Raw genomic sequence first — 16316 nt, 5'->3', positions numbered from 1 at the left:
ATCTTCCCCACCTTCCTTCCCATCTGGATCCATTCCTTTTCTTTTTCTCATCAGAAAACTAACAGGCTTATAAGGGATAATAATGAAATAAAATATAATAAGAAAGGCAAAACTTAACACAGTGATACAGGATAAGAAAAACAGAAGGAAAAGAACCCAAGATAAGTTGCAAGAAACAGGTACAGATACAAAGACCCACTCATTCAGGCATTCAGGAATCCCATAAAAACTTTAAGCTACAAATTTCATGAATGCCATTATTTTTTACCACTGTGTAATACTCCGTTGTGTAAATGTACCACATTTTCTTTATCTATTCTTCAGGTGGAGGGCATCTAGATTGTTTCCCAGTTCTGGCTATTACAAATAATGTTGCTATGAACATGACTGAGCAAATGTCCTTGTGGTGTGGTTGAGCATCTTTTGGTTATGTCATCATGAAATTTGTAGGCAAATGGATAGAACTAGAATAAAATCATCCTGAGTGAGGTAACCCAGACCAAGAAAGACAAACACAGTATGTACTCATTCGTAAGTAAATGTGAACACAAAGCAAAGGATAACTGGGCTACAATCCACAACCCCAGAGAAGCTAGGTAAAGAGGAAGACACTAAGAGAGACACACATGCATTGCCTCAGGAAGTGGGAAGAATTAAGATATCCTGGGTAAACTGAGAGCTGAGAGACGGGAATAGAGGGGAGGAGGTGGAAGGGGATGGGGGGTAGGAACATGGGGGAGAGATGGGGAAGGAGAGCAATGAAAGAGATATCTTGACAGAAAGTATCATTAAGGGGATGGGGCGAAATCTGCAATAGGGAAAACCCCAGGAACTCACAAGATTGTCTCCAGTTAAGACTCATAGCAATGGTGGAAATGGTGCTTGAACTAGCCTTTCCCTGTACTCAGATTGGTGTCTACCCTAATTGTCATCATAGAACCTAGATCCAGTGACTGATGGGAGCAGATGCAGAGACCCACAGCCAAGAACTTAGCCAAGATCCTAGAGTTCAGTTGAAGAGAGGGAGGAAGGATAATAAGGACAAATAGGGGTTGGAATTGTGATGGGAAAAACCACAGAAGTAGCTTATCCGAGCTAATGGGAGATCATGGACTCTGGACTGACTACTGGGGAGCCTGAGTGGGACCAAACTATGCCCTCTGAATGTGGGTGAAAGTTGTGTGGCTTGATGTGTTTGTGGGTCCCCTGGCAATGGAACCAGGACTTATCCTGGGTACATGAATTGGCATTTTAGACTTGATTCCCTATGATGTAATTCCTTACTCAGCCTGACACTGGGGAGGAGGGCTAGGTCAGCCCCAACATGGTATGACAGCCTGTGTTGACTACCCAAGGGAGGCCTTACCCTCTATGAGGAGGGGATGGAGGTGGGATGGGAGTAGTTGGGAGGGAGTGGGAGAAGAGGAGGGAGGAGGAATAGGGGTTGGTATGTAAAAGGAAATAAATTTTTTTAAATAAAAAATTATATAAAAAAGAAGAAAATTTAAAAAACAAAAACAAAAAAATCCCTCTAAACTAGAAGCTGTAACATATACAGAAAGGACTTCCAAGATGAAAGGAGAGAAAAATAAATAAGTGAAATACAAAAAAAAATAAAGTTAAAGAAAAAACACAACCACAATATGACATTATGAGACAAGGAACCTCCAAGGATGCTATTGAGTTCATTTTCTGTTGACTCTCTATTACTAGACATGCAGCCCTCCCTTAAAAGTAAGTTTGTTTCCACAGGAAAATCTCTTGAAGAAAACTAATTTTTCATTTGCAAGAAAATATCAGTTGGAGATTGTTCTGAGCTAGGAATAGGGGCATGTGTCTACTGCTGTGGGACTCCATCTAGTGTGGACCCATACAGGCCCTGTGTATGCAGCCTCATTCTCTGTTAGTTCCTATGTGTGTAGACACTGTTGATTTAGAAGGCCTTGTTTCCTTTGTGTCTTTCATTCCTTCTGACTCTTACTCTTTCTTCCTCCTCTTTTGCTGGGTTCCCTGAGTCCTGATTCTATGATGTAAACATTCTGAATAGGACTGAGTGTTCCAAGGTCTCTCACTCTCTGCACATTGTCTGGCTGTGGATATCTGTATTTGTTCCCATCTATTGCAGAAGGAAGCTTCTATAATGATGGCTGAGTCAGGCACTGATCTATGAGTATAGCAAAATGTCATTAGGAGTCATTTTATTTCTACTTTATTTTAGTAGAGCAGCAGTATTTGAATTTACCCTAGATCCCTGATCTATCCACTCTCAGATTCTAGATCACCCAAATAGTGTTGGGTATGTGGTTCATCTCCTGGAGTGGGCCTCAAGTCAAATTAGACATCAGTTGATCACTCCTACAAGCTTTGTGCCATCATTGCACTAACATATCTTTTTTTTGTAGGCAAGACACAACTGTAGATCACAGAGTTTGTAACTGGGTTAGTATTTATGTTTCTCCTTTGGCACCCTAGAGGTTACTTCTTGTGCCAAAGATACTAGAACACAGAAGTGAAGGCTCTATGTAGGTATTAGCTTGACTTCTCCATGTTCAATGCGTTATGTAGTGTCTTGTGTAAATAGAGCATTGCTGTCAGTTTTTGGAGAACAATCTATAGACTTAGTAGCAGCCAGAATTGTTTAGTGGTTCCCATGGAACTTTGCCAACAATTCAATTAGATATAACACAATCCTAATACTAGAAGATTCATTTGGAACAAGACATGTCCAGGTGAGCCTTGGTCTCCCCCAGTATTTTGCAATTTCATTTAGATCACCTTCATATATGTATTTATTTTAGGAATCTCCTACTGTATTAGCTTTATATATTACCCTTCAGCTAACCCTTAATTTTAGCTGTCATTCCCTGTATTCTTTCTCTTGTGCCTCTCTTCCTTCTCCCTAACCACTTGATCCTCCCATTCCAGGAGCCCTACCTCTAGCCTGGCTCCATTCAGCCGTATGCCTTACTTTCAACCTAACCTCTGCAGTTCTGTGGATTATAGCTTGGTTATCATTGGCTTGACAGCTAATATCCACATCTAAATGAATACATACCACATTAGTGTTTCTGGGTCTGGGTTACCTCACTCAGGATAATTTTTTCTAGCTTGTCCATTTACTTGTGTATTTCATGTTTTCTTTTTAATGGTTGAGTAATACTGCATTATGTAAATGAATTATATTGTCTTTATCCACTTATCTGTTGAGAGACATCTAAGTTGTTTCCAGTTTCTAGTTACTATTAATTGAGCAGCAATAAACATGATTGAACAAGTGTCTCTGTGGTATGATAAAGTGTCCTTTGGGTAAATGTTCAGGAACTATATTGATGGATCTTGAGATAAATCAATTTCTAGCTTCTTGTGGAATTGCCACAGTGATTTCATAGTGGTTGTGTAAGTTTGCGGTCTGACCGACAGACGATGAATGTTCCCTTTACTGAACATCCCCTCTACCATGGTCTGTCATTTGTTTTTATTGATCTTAGCCATTCTGCCTGGTGTATGATAAAATTTCAAATAGTTTTGATTTTCATTTTCCTGATAAGTAAAGATGTTGTTTATTTCTTTAAATGTTTCTCAACCACTTGAGTTTCCTCTTTTGAGGATTCTCTGTTTACATTTGTACCACATTTTTCAATTGGGTTATTTGTTTTCTTGATATCTAGTTTCCTGAGTTCTTTATGTATTTTGGATATTGACCCTCTATCAAATGTGTACTTAGTAGAAGTCCTTTCTCACCCTATAGTTTACAGCTTTGTCTAGATGATGGTATTCTTTAACATAAAGAAGCATTTATTGAGGTCTCATGTGTTAATTGTTTATCTTGGTGCCTGTGCTAATGGTATTCTGTTCAGAAAGTCTTTTCCTGTGGCAATGAGTTCAGAGCTACCCCCCACTTTCTCTTCTATTAGCTTCAGTGTATCTCGTTTTATATGGAGTTTTATGATCCATTTGGAGTTTAGTTTTGTCCAGAAAATTAAGTAAAAGTTGTAAAAAGACACTATTCATTAAATTTAGTTATTTTGTGTATGTCTGGGAGTAGTATGCATGCCACAGTGGTTGTGGATGTCATAGGACAACTGTGGGAGTTGGGAATTGCGGGGTCTGGGAGTGGAATTCAGGCTGGGCATCAAGTGCCTTTACTCACTGAGCCATCCCTATGATCCCAAAACACACATTTAAAAGATAGATATTTTCAGGTTAGATAAAGACTGTTAGACAGTCAAATATTCTACATGGTATAAACCATTTTTGTGTAATAATCAGGCAACAAATGTATAAGATAATTACTTGATGCAACAACACCCATATTTAAAGAATTTTCTAATGTGTTACCTAGTGTCCCTAATGTATGATCAAATAAAACAAGATAATAATAATGAGATAATAGCCTGTCAGGACACAACTCAAAATTCAGTGCCATGGGAGTCCTGACTCAGTCCAGGAAGATAGTGTAACTAGGAAATCCATTAGAGAAACCAATGACTATATAGAGAGGGGTTAAACTATTACTAAATGGCACTAGACTCTATACTGATTATATAAAATATATTTCTCATGGTTCTTTTTTTCCCTGATTTCCAAACCTTTGAGTTTATTAATCAAGATTTCTACCTTAATTCAGATGGGCTCTCTTCCTATATGAATGCATGCATATATGGATATATCTCTCTGTCTCCGTCTCTGTCTCTCTGTGTGTGTGTGTGTGTGTGTGTGTGTGTGTGTGTGTGTGTGTGTGTGTGATGCATGATTTAATGGTGGGGATACGTTCTGAGGGAAGTGTGTTTTTAAATGATTTCCCAATAGTGTGACTATCAGAGAATGTGCTCCCTCAGCCCTGTATGTTATAATGTATCATACATCTTAGCTATGTTTTATCACTGATTGCTTCTGGCCTACAAAACTGTACAACATGATTCCTTACTGAATTTTCAGGAACTAGAGCATAATAGTATTTATGTTATAAATATAACTAAACACAGAAAAGATAGAATAAAAACACTAAACAACAGGAAATATTGAGCTCTGTTATACAATTGTAGTGCCATGACCATTGTATATGCAGTCTTTTTTCTCTCACAGTTCTTTAGAGAAATAAAAACAATATACACTTATGTATTTATTATATATGTGCATATATATAATCCTCCCATGATAGACGCTGTAGGGTTCTAGAATGTCCTCTCAGTGTCAGTGTCCATGTGCTAAAGATTTTGTCCCTAAATTGGCATTATTGGGAAGTAGTACAACCTTAAAGAGACAGGGGACAGTAGATATTCATGCCATTGTGACATAATGTCCTCCAGGAAATAATAAGAACTTAGCCTGCCCCTCTCTCCTTCACTTCTTAGCCTTGAGGTAAACATGCTGCTCTGCATGTTGATACAGTCTCACTACAGACCCCAAAACAACAATACAAATGGGGATTGCAATATAACTTTCAAAACAGGGAGTCCAAATTAGCTTTTTCTAAACTGTCTCAGATATTTGTTATAGTGGTAGAAATATATATATGGGAGAGAGAGAGAGAGAGAGAGAGAGAGAGAGAGAGAGAGAGAGAGAGAGAGAGATTTAGTATGATGAACTGGTTTATACAACTCTGCAAACTGAGAAGTTTCAGTCTGGTATCTCAAGGTGGATATTTAAGAAAGGCAGTAATATAATTACAATCTAAACCAAAGGCTTAAGAACCCAGAGAATTGATAGTGCAAATCCCATCTCATAAGAAGATTGGCATCCAACCCAATAGGCAGAAAAGTGAAAGACTTCTATTTAGTTTGGTTTTTATTACTGTGATAAACACTATGACCAAAAGCAACTTGGGGAGGAAAGGGTTTGTTTCATCTTATGGTTTATATCATAAAGGGAATTCAGAGTAAGAAATCAAGATAGGAACCTGAAGGCCAGAGCTGAAGGAGAAGACATACGGGAGCAGGATTTACTGGCTTGTTCCTCATGGCTTGCTCAGCATAATTTCTTACACAAATCAGGACTACTTGTCCAGAGATGGGCACTTTCACATTGATCATTAATTAAGAAAATGCCTCATAGACTTATCTGCAGACTAATCTGGTGAGGTTATTTCTCATTTGAGGTTTCCTCTTCCCAGTTGACAATAGCTCGTGCCAAATTGTTCAACCAACCAACCAACCAACCAACCAATCAACTAACAAACAAACCTACATTACCAAGAAACAAACAGCAGTAGCTGCAGCAACATCAACAACAAAAGTTAACCAGTACAACTTACTTCATCTTTTAGTTCTATGTATGTTTCTAGTGCACTATATGATGACCACCCATATGGATGAGGACCATTTATGCTACTGTTGTCACTAATGTGAATGTTAATCTCATGAGAAGACATCCTCAGATAGATACACCAGAAATGATGCTTAATCTTTATCTTCCGTGATCAAATTAATATGTAGATTTGAAGTTATGCTAGGTCTGATCAGTTGTATCATTTTTTTTCAATAGGACAGAAGGGGCCAAATTATCTAAGGGACATAAGTTATGGGTCACTTGGGTATATTCTATTTTGATGTCTATACCTTGCATTCTCTGGGTTCTGAGCACTGGAAGTCAGAATAGTCTATAATAAATGTCTAACTTTCTTTCCTTGATCACGAGGGCATGTCAAGGGGAGTGTGTAAGACATGCTGTGTTTTTTTTTTTTTTTTTTTTTATCAAAAAGGATACAGGTATATGAGGTATAAATGGCCTTAAATGATTAGATATTAAAACAAGAGCCATTGTGCTACATAGTACTCTGAAGCAGTCTCACATTTCTTTTCCCAGGCTCTCATTGAATCAGTCAGGGAACATATAGAGGAAGAGTCCTATGCTGTGTCTTGCTTTCTCTGGTATAGTGATGCGCAGAAATGAAAATACCGAACTGACAGTATTCTTTAGAAGGGAGAGTGTGCTTTTAGTAAGTGTAGAGAAAGCAATTTTAACTTAATTCTATCCCGATACCAAATGTTCAGATCCAAGGGAATGAATCAGATCAACAAGCATAGGCTAAACTGTGAAGAAAAAGTGAACTCTTTTGCAACTGCCAGAGAAGTATGTCTCAGTGTATTTGTTCCAAATAAAGTGGTCTTGCAAATGTTAGGAGCAGAGGCAAGAAATAAAGTTGGTTGTCTAGAAAGATCCAGATTCTAAATGGATGACTTTAATTTTTTTTTCTCGAAGCTAGTACTTCAGGACAGCAGCCATGTGTATTAACATCATCCAGATACAAATATGTAATGTATAAATAAGCTCACACAGTGTGTTTGCTGGAAAAAGAAACATCAGATAAAAGAGATGGCGCTTGAATAATCAAGCCAGTGCCAAGTTCTACCTCCAGCAATTCTTTTGTGTGTGTTGTGGTAAGTTCTTATTTGGTATTCTTTGTTTGTTCACTATTTTCTCCTTCACATGTATTTCTGTTTTAAATTAAATATATATATTTAATTTAAATATAAATATAAATTTAATATATATTATATATATTACATATGTTTATAAACATATAAAATGTATAGCTTCATTGAAAGCTAATGTAGACCTAGGTGAAAACCTGAAATTCACCTATCATGCAAAGTTTCTTAATTTGTTTTTTATTCATTAATTTTGTCCTCTGACAATGTCAAATGCATGTGTAGTACATCTTCTTTATTCAACTCATACTCTCTTTCTTTTCCCCCACCGACCTATCTCCATGTGTTCTTCCCATGAGCCCCTTTCCCACATTCTTGTTTTTCTGTTATTTTTGCAACCCTTTTGGTTTTAATCAAAACATTCTGTGTGGATTAAGGGTTTGGAACTATCCGCTGAACCCTAATGAGCACACCATTTAGTGCAAAACTGAAGGCTGCCCCTGTCACTCTCCAAGAATCTATCACCTGCCGCTAGTATAGCATGCAGGATTAGGGTCCCATGATCCCTCCCTAAAACATGATTGGATGTCACAGGTGTTGTGAGACCATGTTTGCAATGGCTATGCCATGCCCTGAAGACAGTATTTTGCATATATTCTCCTTATCTTCTGATTCTTTCCTCTTTCTTCCATAATTGTTCCTGAGCCTCAGAGGGGTAGTATAAATGTTCTGTTTAGGAAGAAGCACTAAACTGGCGTTTATTCCGAGCATTTTGTACAACCATGAAACTATGCATTTACCACTATTTACTGCAAATATAAGCTTCTCTGATTAAGAATGAGAACAGCATTTGTCTATGAATACAAACACAAATATCTAGACTAGTTTTTTGCAACTGTCATGTCAATTTAGCTAAAAATATAATTGTGAGCCCCCCCCCCACTTTAGGTCTATGACCTTCCCAGCCAAGTTTTTTTTTGTTTGTTTGTTTCTATGTCTTGTTTTTAGGTTTTTGGTTTTTTTTTTTTCCAGATTGACAGTATTTGACATGTATTCCATCCTTTGGAGTGGTCCTCAATCTAGTCTAAGAGATTGATTATCTCCATAACAGTCACGCCATTATTGCATCACTTGGCACATGTTATCTGACTGGTTGGCATTATAATAATAAAATATATTATTCATACCTTGATAAGACCATTGATGCTTTATCCCCCTCAGAAGTTTGCACAGCACCATAGGACACCACAAAAGCTAGCCAGAAAGAGAAATCTTTCAGCTTGCTTAATATTTTGCACGCAAAAATGTATTGTGACTTCAGAGTAGGGTTTTACTGCCTAGCTGAGGTGAGATATAAAGAGGAATGGCTATGATATTGGGGGGGGATATATAACTTTTCTAACCAAGGTTTTTGTTGTTTAGTATGATGTTGACTGTGGTAAGGTTACATGTTGCCTTTACTATGTGAAATATACTCCTTGTGTATATTCTCTCTGAGGCTTTCATTATTAAAAGATGTTGGGTTCTATCATTATTATTTGCTTCTACTAAGATTATCATGCAATTTCTGTCCTTGAGTCAACTAATACTAAAAATTAATTTATTAATTTATATATGTTGAGCCATCCCTGCATCTTTGGGATAGAACTGGCTTGATTATGGTGGATGATCTTTTTAAAGTGTTATTGAATTCAGTTCAGCAGAATTTTACTGAGTTTATTTTTGTGTCTATGTTTATCAGGAAGACTGCTCTACAATTTTCTTTTTTAGTGTGTCTTTATCTGACTTTGTCTATCAGGAAGACTGCTCTACAATTTTCTTTTTTAGTGTGTCTTTATCTGACTTTGGCTATCAGGATAATTCTGCCTTCAGAGAAAGGTTTTGAAAGCATTCTTCCATTTTCATTTTATGGATTAATTTGAGAAGCATCAGTTTTAGTCTTCTTTAAAGGTCTGGAAAAATTTTATGGTGAGTCCATCTGGACCTAGGCCTTTTTTTGGTTTGAAGTTGTTCTTTTTTATTTTTTAACTTTTATTTCAATCTTGTTTTGTTTAAATTTTTTATCTGTTCTATGCTTAGCCTTGGTAGGACATGCGTTTTGAAATTCATCCATTTCTTTTAGGTTTTCCAATTTGGTGAAATATAGATATACACCCTTATGATTCTCTGGATTTCATTGGCATCTGCTGCAATTTCTTCATTCCCATCTCTAATTTTTGGTCTTTGGGAGCTAATTTGGCTAAGGATTTATCAGTTTTCAACAGTTTGTCAAAAAAGGACCAACTCTTCCTTTCATTGATTTTCAAAATTGTTTTTCCTGTTTTTGTGTAATTGATTTCTGCTTTGATTTTAAATCATCCTGCCACTGTTCAATAGTGTATCATTTAGTCCCCATAAATTTGTATATTATCTGTAATTCTTACCATTTTTTATTTCTAGTTTTATACTATATGGCCAGATAGAATGCCAGGATTTATTTTAACTTTCCTGTATTTTTTAGACAAGCTTTATGCCCTAAGATGTGATTAGACTCCATTCCTTGGACTGCTGATAAAAATATATAATCTGCAGCATTTGAGTTGCATGTTCTGCTGATGTCTGTTAAGTCTATTTTATATATAGTATCATTCATCTTGACTGTTTATCTATGAGTTTTTCACCTGTATGACCTGTCTATTGGGGAGGAGGATGGGGAATTGAGGTCACCTATTGTTGCTGTGTTGGGATTAATCTGTGACTTTAAGTTTAGTAGTATGTGTTTTATGGAATTGGCCATGCCTGTATTCAGTGCACACATATTTAGAACTGTAATGTCCTCTTGATGACTTATCACCTACCTTAATTAGTATGAAGAGTCCTTCTTCATCTCTTCCTCCATGTGTTACTTTGAAGTCTGTCTTGTCATCTGTCAGAATAGTGACTCCTGTTTCCTGGTTCATTTGCTTGGAACACCTTTGTCCCTCCTTTTTAAGTTGTTATTACTCTTTGGTGTGGAGGTTGGTTTTTTTTTTTTTTTCTTTCTTTCTTTCCTTTTTAGGCAACTGTTATGAAGCAATCTCTCCCGAAATAAAACCTCCATCTTGGAGGGAAGATCCTTTAGACACAACATGTTCTAATATGAAGTGAAACAGTTCATCTTTCAGGTGCATGTCACCCTGACCACAGTCCATAATGTGTCAGCATGTGCATTGAGATGTGCCTGTTCTGAATGTTGCTAACCATCTGAGTGGAGCAGTTTATTATTAGAAAAGCTACATCTAGGTTTCATGGCGGCCTTTATCCTAGTTATCTTGGTAACAGAGCCAACAGACTCTGCAAGGTGATCTGGCTAAAGTTTCTGGGTACTTCATACAGAGTAGTGATGTACTAACTCCATTCTAACTCATAGGAATGAAAGAAAAAAAAAACCTTTTCCACGTAGCTCTAATATGTTCCTATTAGTGTCTGACAAAAGACACTCAAGCAGGCTATGTTCCACATAGAAACAACAAAGGTTCAATTTTTAGAGAGAAACCATTATTCTGAACTGAACCTTTGCGTGTATGGCAGTGAGGGAGGTGTAAAGGTGTGTGTGGGGGCACATGCATGATGTGTATGGTGCATGTCTTGGTGTGTGTGTGCGCATGTGCATGTGGAAGCTAGGGGTATTGTTTCTCAAGAGCCATTCCCCTTGATTTTTGAAGAAGAATTTCTTAATGGGGTCTGGGACACCATTAGGTTAGGATACCTGACCAGCGATCATCAGGGACCCTCTTGTCTCCCCTTTTCCAGCACTGGAATTATAAGTAAACACCATCATGCCAAGGTTTGTTAATGACTGTTGGGCATCAGCTGAGGCTCTTGTGCTTGCATACCAAGAGCTATTTCTTCAGCCCCCAAGAACTCTGTATCAATAGCCTTGTGCACTCTTGAGGGCCTGTAGAATCAGGATGTGCTGAGTGAAAATGGAATGTGCTCAGTGCAAACCTCAAGGGCAGTTCCAATTTGTGATAATGACTTTCAATTTCTTATCCAGTGTCTATGCCTTTCTCATCCTTATTAGTGCAATTCCATTTTTTTTTCAATGAGACATAAGCTGAGGGTTCCTGAGAAAGATGCTCTCCTGGCAGGGAGACATATCTTCCTATATCCCTTTGGCTTTTTTCTGTGTGTAAATGTGGAAGTGGTACACAGAACTGGAACAATCATTAAGAATTATGAATAAAAGCTCTATTATTTAAAAAGTACTAATTATTGCACACTTTGTTCCAAATGTTTTTGATTGCTCCAAATAATATCTACCAATTCTGTATTGATTTTACATTTAAATGCCTCCTAATTTACTTACACTGCTATTTTCATGGTTGTGTATGTTTTGTGCCAAGCATATCGATTAGAAAGTATAGAATTCTAAGATAAATCTGCATATATAGAAAAGAATTACTCCATAGAATTTGGTAAGCATCTCATAAACTAAATCATGAGACAATGAGCAGAAATTTTAGGCAAGAAATGAAAATAGGACTGGCTATGAGAAAGCAAAGTATGGGTAGGCTGATGAGAAATTCATAATTAAAGGCCTCTTCTTAGAATGTCTTATTGAGCCTCTCTGTGGCAGGAAAATACTTTTAAAGATAAGAAAATATAGTGGGTAGTCAGTGCTAATATACAAAGGTGAATATAAATATCACAGAATAGTAATTAAAATACACTGTTTTAGATGAGCTTTCAAAAACTAGGAAAATGTGATAATGTGAATAATATTTTCAAAATTTAGGAACACTAATTGTGGAAACTTGTGATTAGAAGATGCATGTTTTTTAATAGGATGTATTAGCTCATCTGCAAAAATACAAAGTCAAAAGTCAGTGGAAAATCAAGATAAGTTTTGAGAAAATGGCAACTCAAAGATTTGATGTTAATATAAAACAACAACAAAATCCAATACCATCCACAACTGGGAAATTTGGCTTTGGAAATTTAGTATATTTATTCTCATTTTGAGTGTTCAAACATAGAATATTGTAGAGTTTAGGGAGGTCATGCATGCTGGCCAAGTGCTTTTGAAGTTCCTCATATCTGAGGACTCTATAGAATCAGAGCAGGAGGTAATATCTTGAGCATTTTGCAATTACCTAACACTAGACGTATGTTGATGTATTGGATGACTTAATATTGTACAAACCTCTGATATAGAAGTGGCAATCTACATTTTCCCTGATTCTTTGTGTGATGGTCATCTAAAAGAACTAGGCATGAGCTGGAGACGCTCTAGAATCAGTGCAGTGCTGTGGATATCACTCTATATAAATAAAACACTGATGGCCAGTGACCAGGCAGGAAGTATAGGCGGGACAAAGAGAGAGGAGAATTGGGGAAACAGGAAGAAGGAGGAGAGAGACTGCAGCCACCGCCAGGATAAGCAGCATGTAGAGACTCTGGTAAGCCACCAGCCACGTGGCAAGGTATAGATTTATAGAAATGGGTTAATTTAAGATAAAAGAGCAGTTAGCAAGAAGCCTGCCACGGCCATACAGTTTATAAGTGATATAAGCGTCTGAGTGATTATTTTATAAGTGGATTGTGGGACTGCAGGGCTTGGGGAACCTGGAGAGAAGCCCTCCAGCAACAAATGGCGCCCAACGGCTCGAGTTTCCACCTTAAACCTGAGAATATTTAATAACCAATTCTAAACAGAGCCAAAACCAGGTTCCTGCTTCTTGTCTCATACGGGCAGCTAGATGTCACAAAACGCAAGTTTGGACACTGGCGGGTTCCTGGCGGGTGCGTTTGACCTGCAGTATGGCGGAAATGAGGCTTCTGCCAGCGGCACATTAAGCTGTGTGGTAGATTTAGTCTTTACTAGTATTTAAAAAAAAAAAAAAAAAAAAAAAAAAAAAAGAGGTTTCTGGGCTACACACTGCTTTGATAAAAGCTTAGACCCACTATTTCTGAGACTTGATGACTCCCAGAGCTGGCGGAAAACGTACCACTGCCATGTTGGGAAGCTAAAGTGGGCGGAGCCAGCAGCCACAGTGCCGTTTCAGGCTTACAATGGTACAGTTTAAAGCAATAGGCTCAAGGCTCAAGGTAATATAAAACATAAGCCACATAAAGATGGCTACCACACAGAGAATCTGGATTATGTTCTCTTTGATATTCATAACTAAAGAAAAACATTTGATTACAAAAGCTGTTGAGTTATGCCAAAATGTATATTTTAAAGGTACCTTGACTTCAAAATTTGGATATAAGAATATGTTACTTTGGAAAAGAGGTTCTGCTTTTGTTTCCACAGAAAGCCATAGGCTGTGGACTTGTTCCAGATTAAGATACATCAGGTTTCACCAGCCAAGACCCCCTGAAAGGACTCCGATGACACCATGGCCCAGATGATCCAACATCCAGATCGGTTTCAAGGCAACTGGTTCACACAATACAGCCTCACAGACTACCCCATAGGTCTAAAATTTTCTTTGCGTCCCCATAAGATACAGCACCCCCCTCCAGCAGGAAGTAGTAAGAGATGCTATGCCCAAATTCCCAAATATACCAAGCTGGCTTTAGAGGTGGAATTGGCTCACTCCCCCTCTAAACCCAGACATATTGCTTTAAAAAAAAAAATGGTTAAGGGATTCTTGTGTCCCAAATCAGAAGAGCCCTCTGGTGTGGGACAGAGAAAAACCAATATTTTTATTTAAAACAGGTTGATTATAAATGTGATCTCTTTCTAAAAAAGAAAAGGGGATATGATATATAGGAGGATATGGAGATGATAAGATAAAAGGGTAGATTAATGAACCTACTTTTAAAGAACAACTTGTTTAAAATGTTTTACATTGGTATAGATTTTAGTTTATGTTTAAAATATTTTACATTGGTATAAATTTTAGTTCATTGATACAAACTTGAAGTTAATTTTGTTATACTGTATATATATATATATATATGTATATATATATATATATATATTTCTATTCTTGTTTGAGGTATTATGTTTATATAACTCATTTAAAATTGTAATGGATAATTAAAAAATAGATTAATAATTAGTCATCTATGATAATCATATCTGTAGCCATGTTAGTTAAGTCTTCTAGGTATACACAGATATATTTCAGATAGATAGGTAATCTTCAAACACTTCATAGACCTGGAGAATATGGCATTTAAATAACTTAGAATTCTGTTGACGTGAGACACAATTGCTCCTGGCTGCATCAATTTGATCCCGAGAGAATGTTGGGCTTCTAAGACATTTCCATTTGGAAGTTTGTCTTTTTGGCACAAAATGGCCTACTGGGCAAAGAACTGCCCTTGCCTTGATGGCTGACAGTACAAATGCAATGCTGTCCTTTCTGGACAAGCGGGACACAAGGAAAGCGACCACTGTACTCTGCCAAGACAGGGTAAGATGGTCTTTCAGAAATCCTGCTTCTGAAAATGGTCTGTCAGATACTCTAGGCCTGTAGCCAATTTGAATGCACCAACAATGCTGAGAAACATTAGGTGACTGTCCAGGCTGCCAGCTGTCTTGGTCTACTCTTGCAAGATTCCCGAAAGTTGCTTGCATCCATCTACCATTTCTCAGGTACCATTATGTTCCTTCTCAGGTCTTTGATGTGGTTGAAGACTAGATAGTCGTAATTTCCTCAGTTATGATAAAAGATAAGTTAGCTATAAAACCTTAAACTCACAAATATAAGATAGATAGGACATCTTCTTTAATATTGTAACTATAATTCTTGCTCGGTAATTGTTTTGTTATATGTAATTTTACCATGTTAAAGTTAAAACCTTCCTTTTTAAAAAAAGAAGAAAGGGGAAGTGCTGTGGATATCATTCTATATAAATAAAACACTGATGGCCAGTGACCAGGCAGGAAGTATAGGCGGGACAAAGAGAGAGGAGAATTGGGGAAACAGGAAGAAGGAGGAGAGAGACTGCAGCCACCGCCAGGACAAGCAGCATGTAGAGACTCTGGTAAGCCACCAGCCACGTGGCAAGGTATAGATTTATAGAAATGGGTTAATATAAGATAAAAGAGCAGTTAGCAAGAAGCCTGCCACGGCCATACAGTTTATAAGTGATATAAGCGTCTGAGTGATTATTTTATAAGTGGATTGTGGGACTGCGGGGCTTGGGGAACCTGGAGAGAAGCCCTCCAGCAACAGTGCAGGAAGTGACATTTTGAAAATTTTGCAATTACCTACCACTAGACGTACTTTGATAGGTATTGGATGACTTAATATAGTCAAAACCTCTGATACAGAAGAGCCAATCAGCACTTTCCAACTTCTTTGTGTCATCAAAAAGAACTAGGCAGAATGCGATGTGTTGAGTCACTGTCAAGCATGTCACTTCTCATTTTTGTCAAGAGCTCCCAAATCTCTCCTTTAGGTTTGTAGCCCGTTTTTCTCCATCTGTGTACTTCCATTTGTGATCCTTTTTTTTTTTAATCTGGAAAATTCATTTTATTACACATTCAAGTGAAAATTCTGTGTCTCAGAATTTATGGTTTGGTTTCTACCCATTCTGTTGATTCTTGGTTATACAAGTGTCTTAACTACACTGGCAGACAAAGATTTATCACTTTTATTTAAGGTTATGTCTATTCATTTTTTTCCCTAGTGACTGATGGTGCCTTCTTTACAGCACGCATTTCATAATGTTGGAGGATTATAAATGTTTGGATAGTAGCATCAAACCTCCAACACATCTCAAATTAGTGTCCAAGATGATTCTTTAAAATGCACACATGAGGAGCAGTGAGATGTGAGTAGATTTCTTTTTGTAGGGGGTGTTAAAGAGTGACATTATAGATGATGTGAATAAAGCTAAGAAAAACCAATTACAACTTATGTCCCAGTGATGATATTGGAACCTCTTTGTGAACTGCCAGTTTGTTCAAGAATTCTGGCTGAACAACCAAAAACTCCCCAACAGATAAAGAACTCAAATCCAGAA

Source organism: Peromyscus leucopus, chromosome 12, assembly GCF_004664715.2.
Source record: "Peromyscus leucopus breed LL Stock chromosome 12, UCI_PerLeu_2.1, whole genome shotgun sequence".
NCBI lineage: Eukaryota > Metazoa > Chordata > Mammalia > Rodentia > Cricetidae > Peromyscus > Peromyscus leucopus.
The sequence above is the reverse complement of the archived record's forward strand: the minus strand, read 5'-3'. Positions refer to the sequence as shown.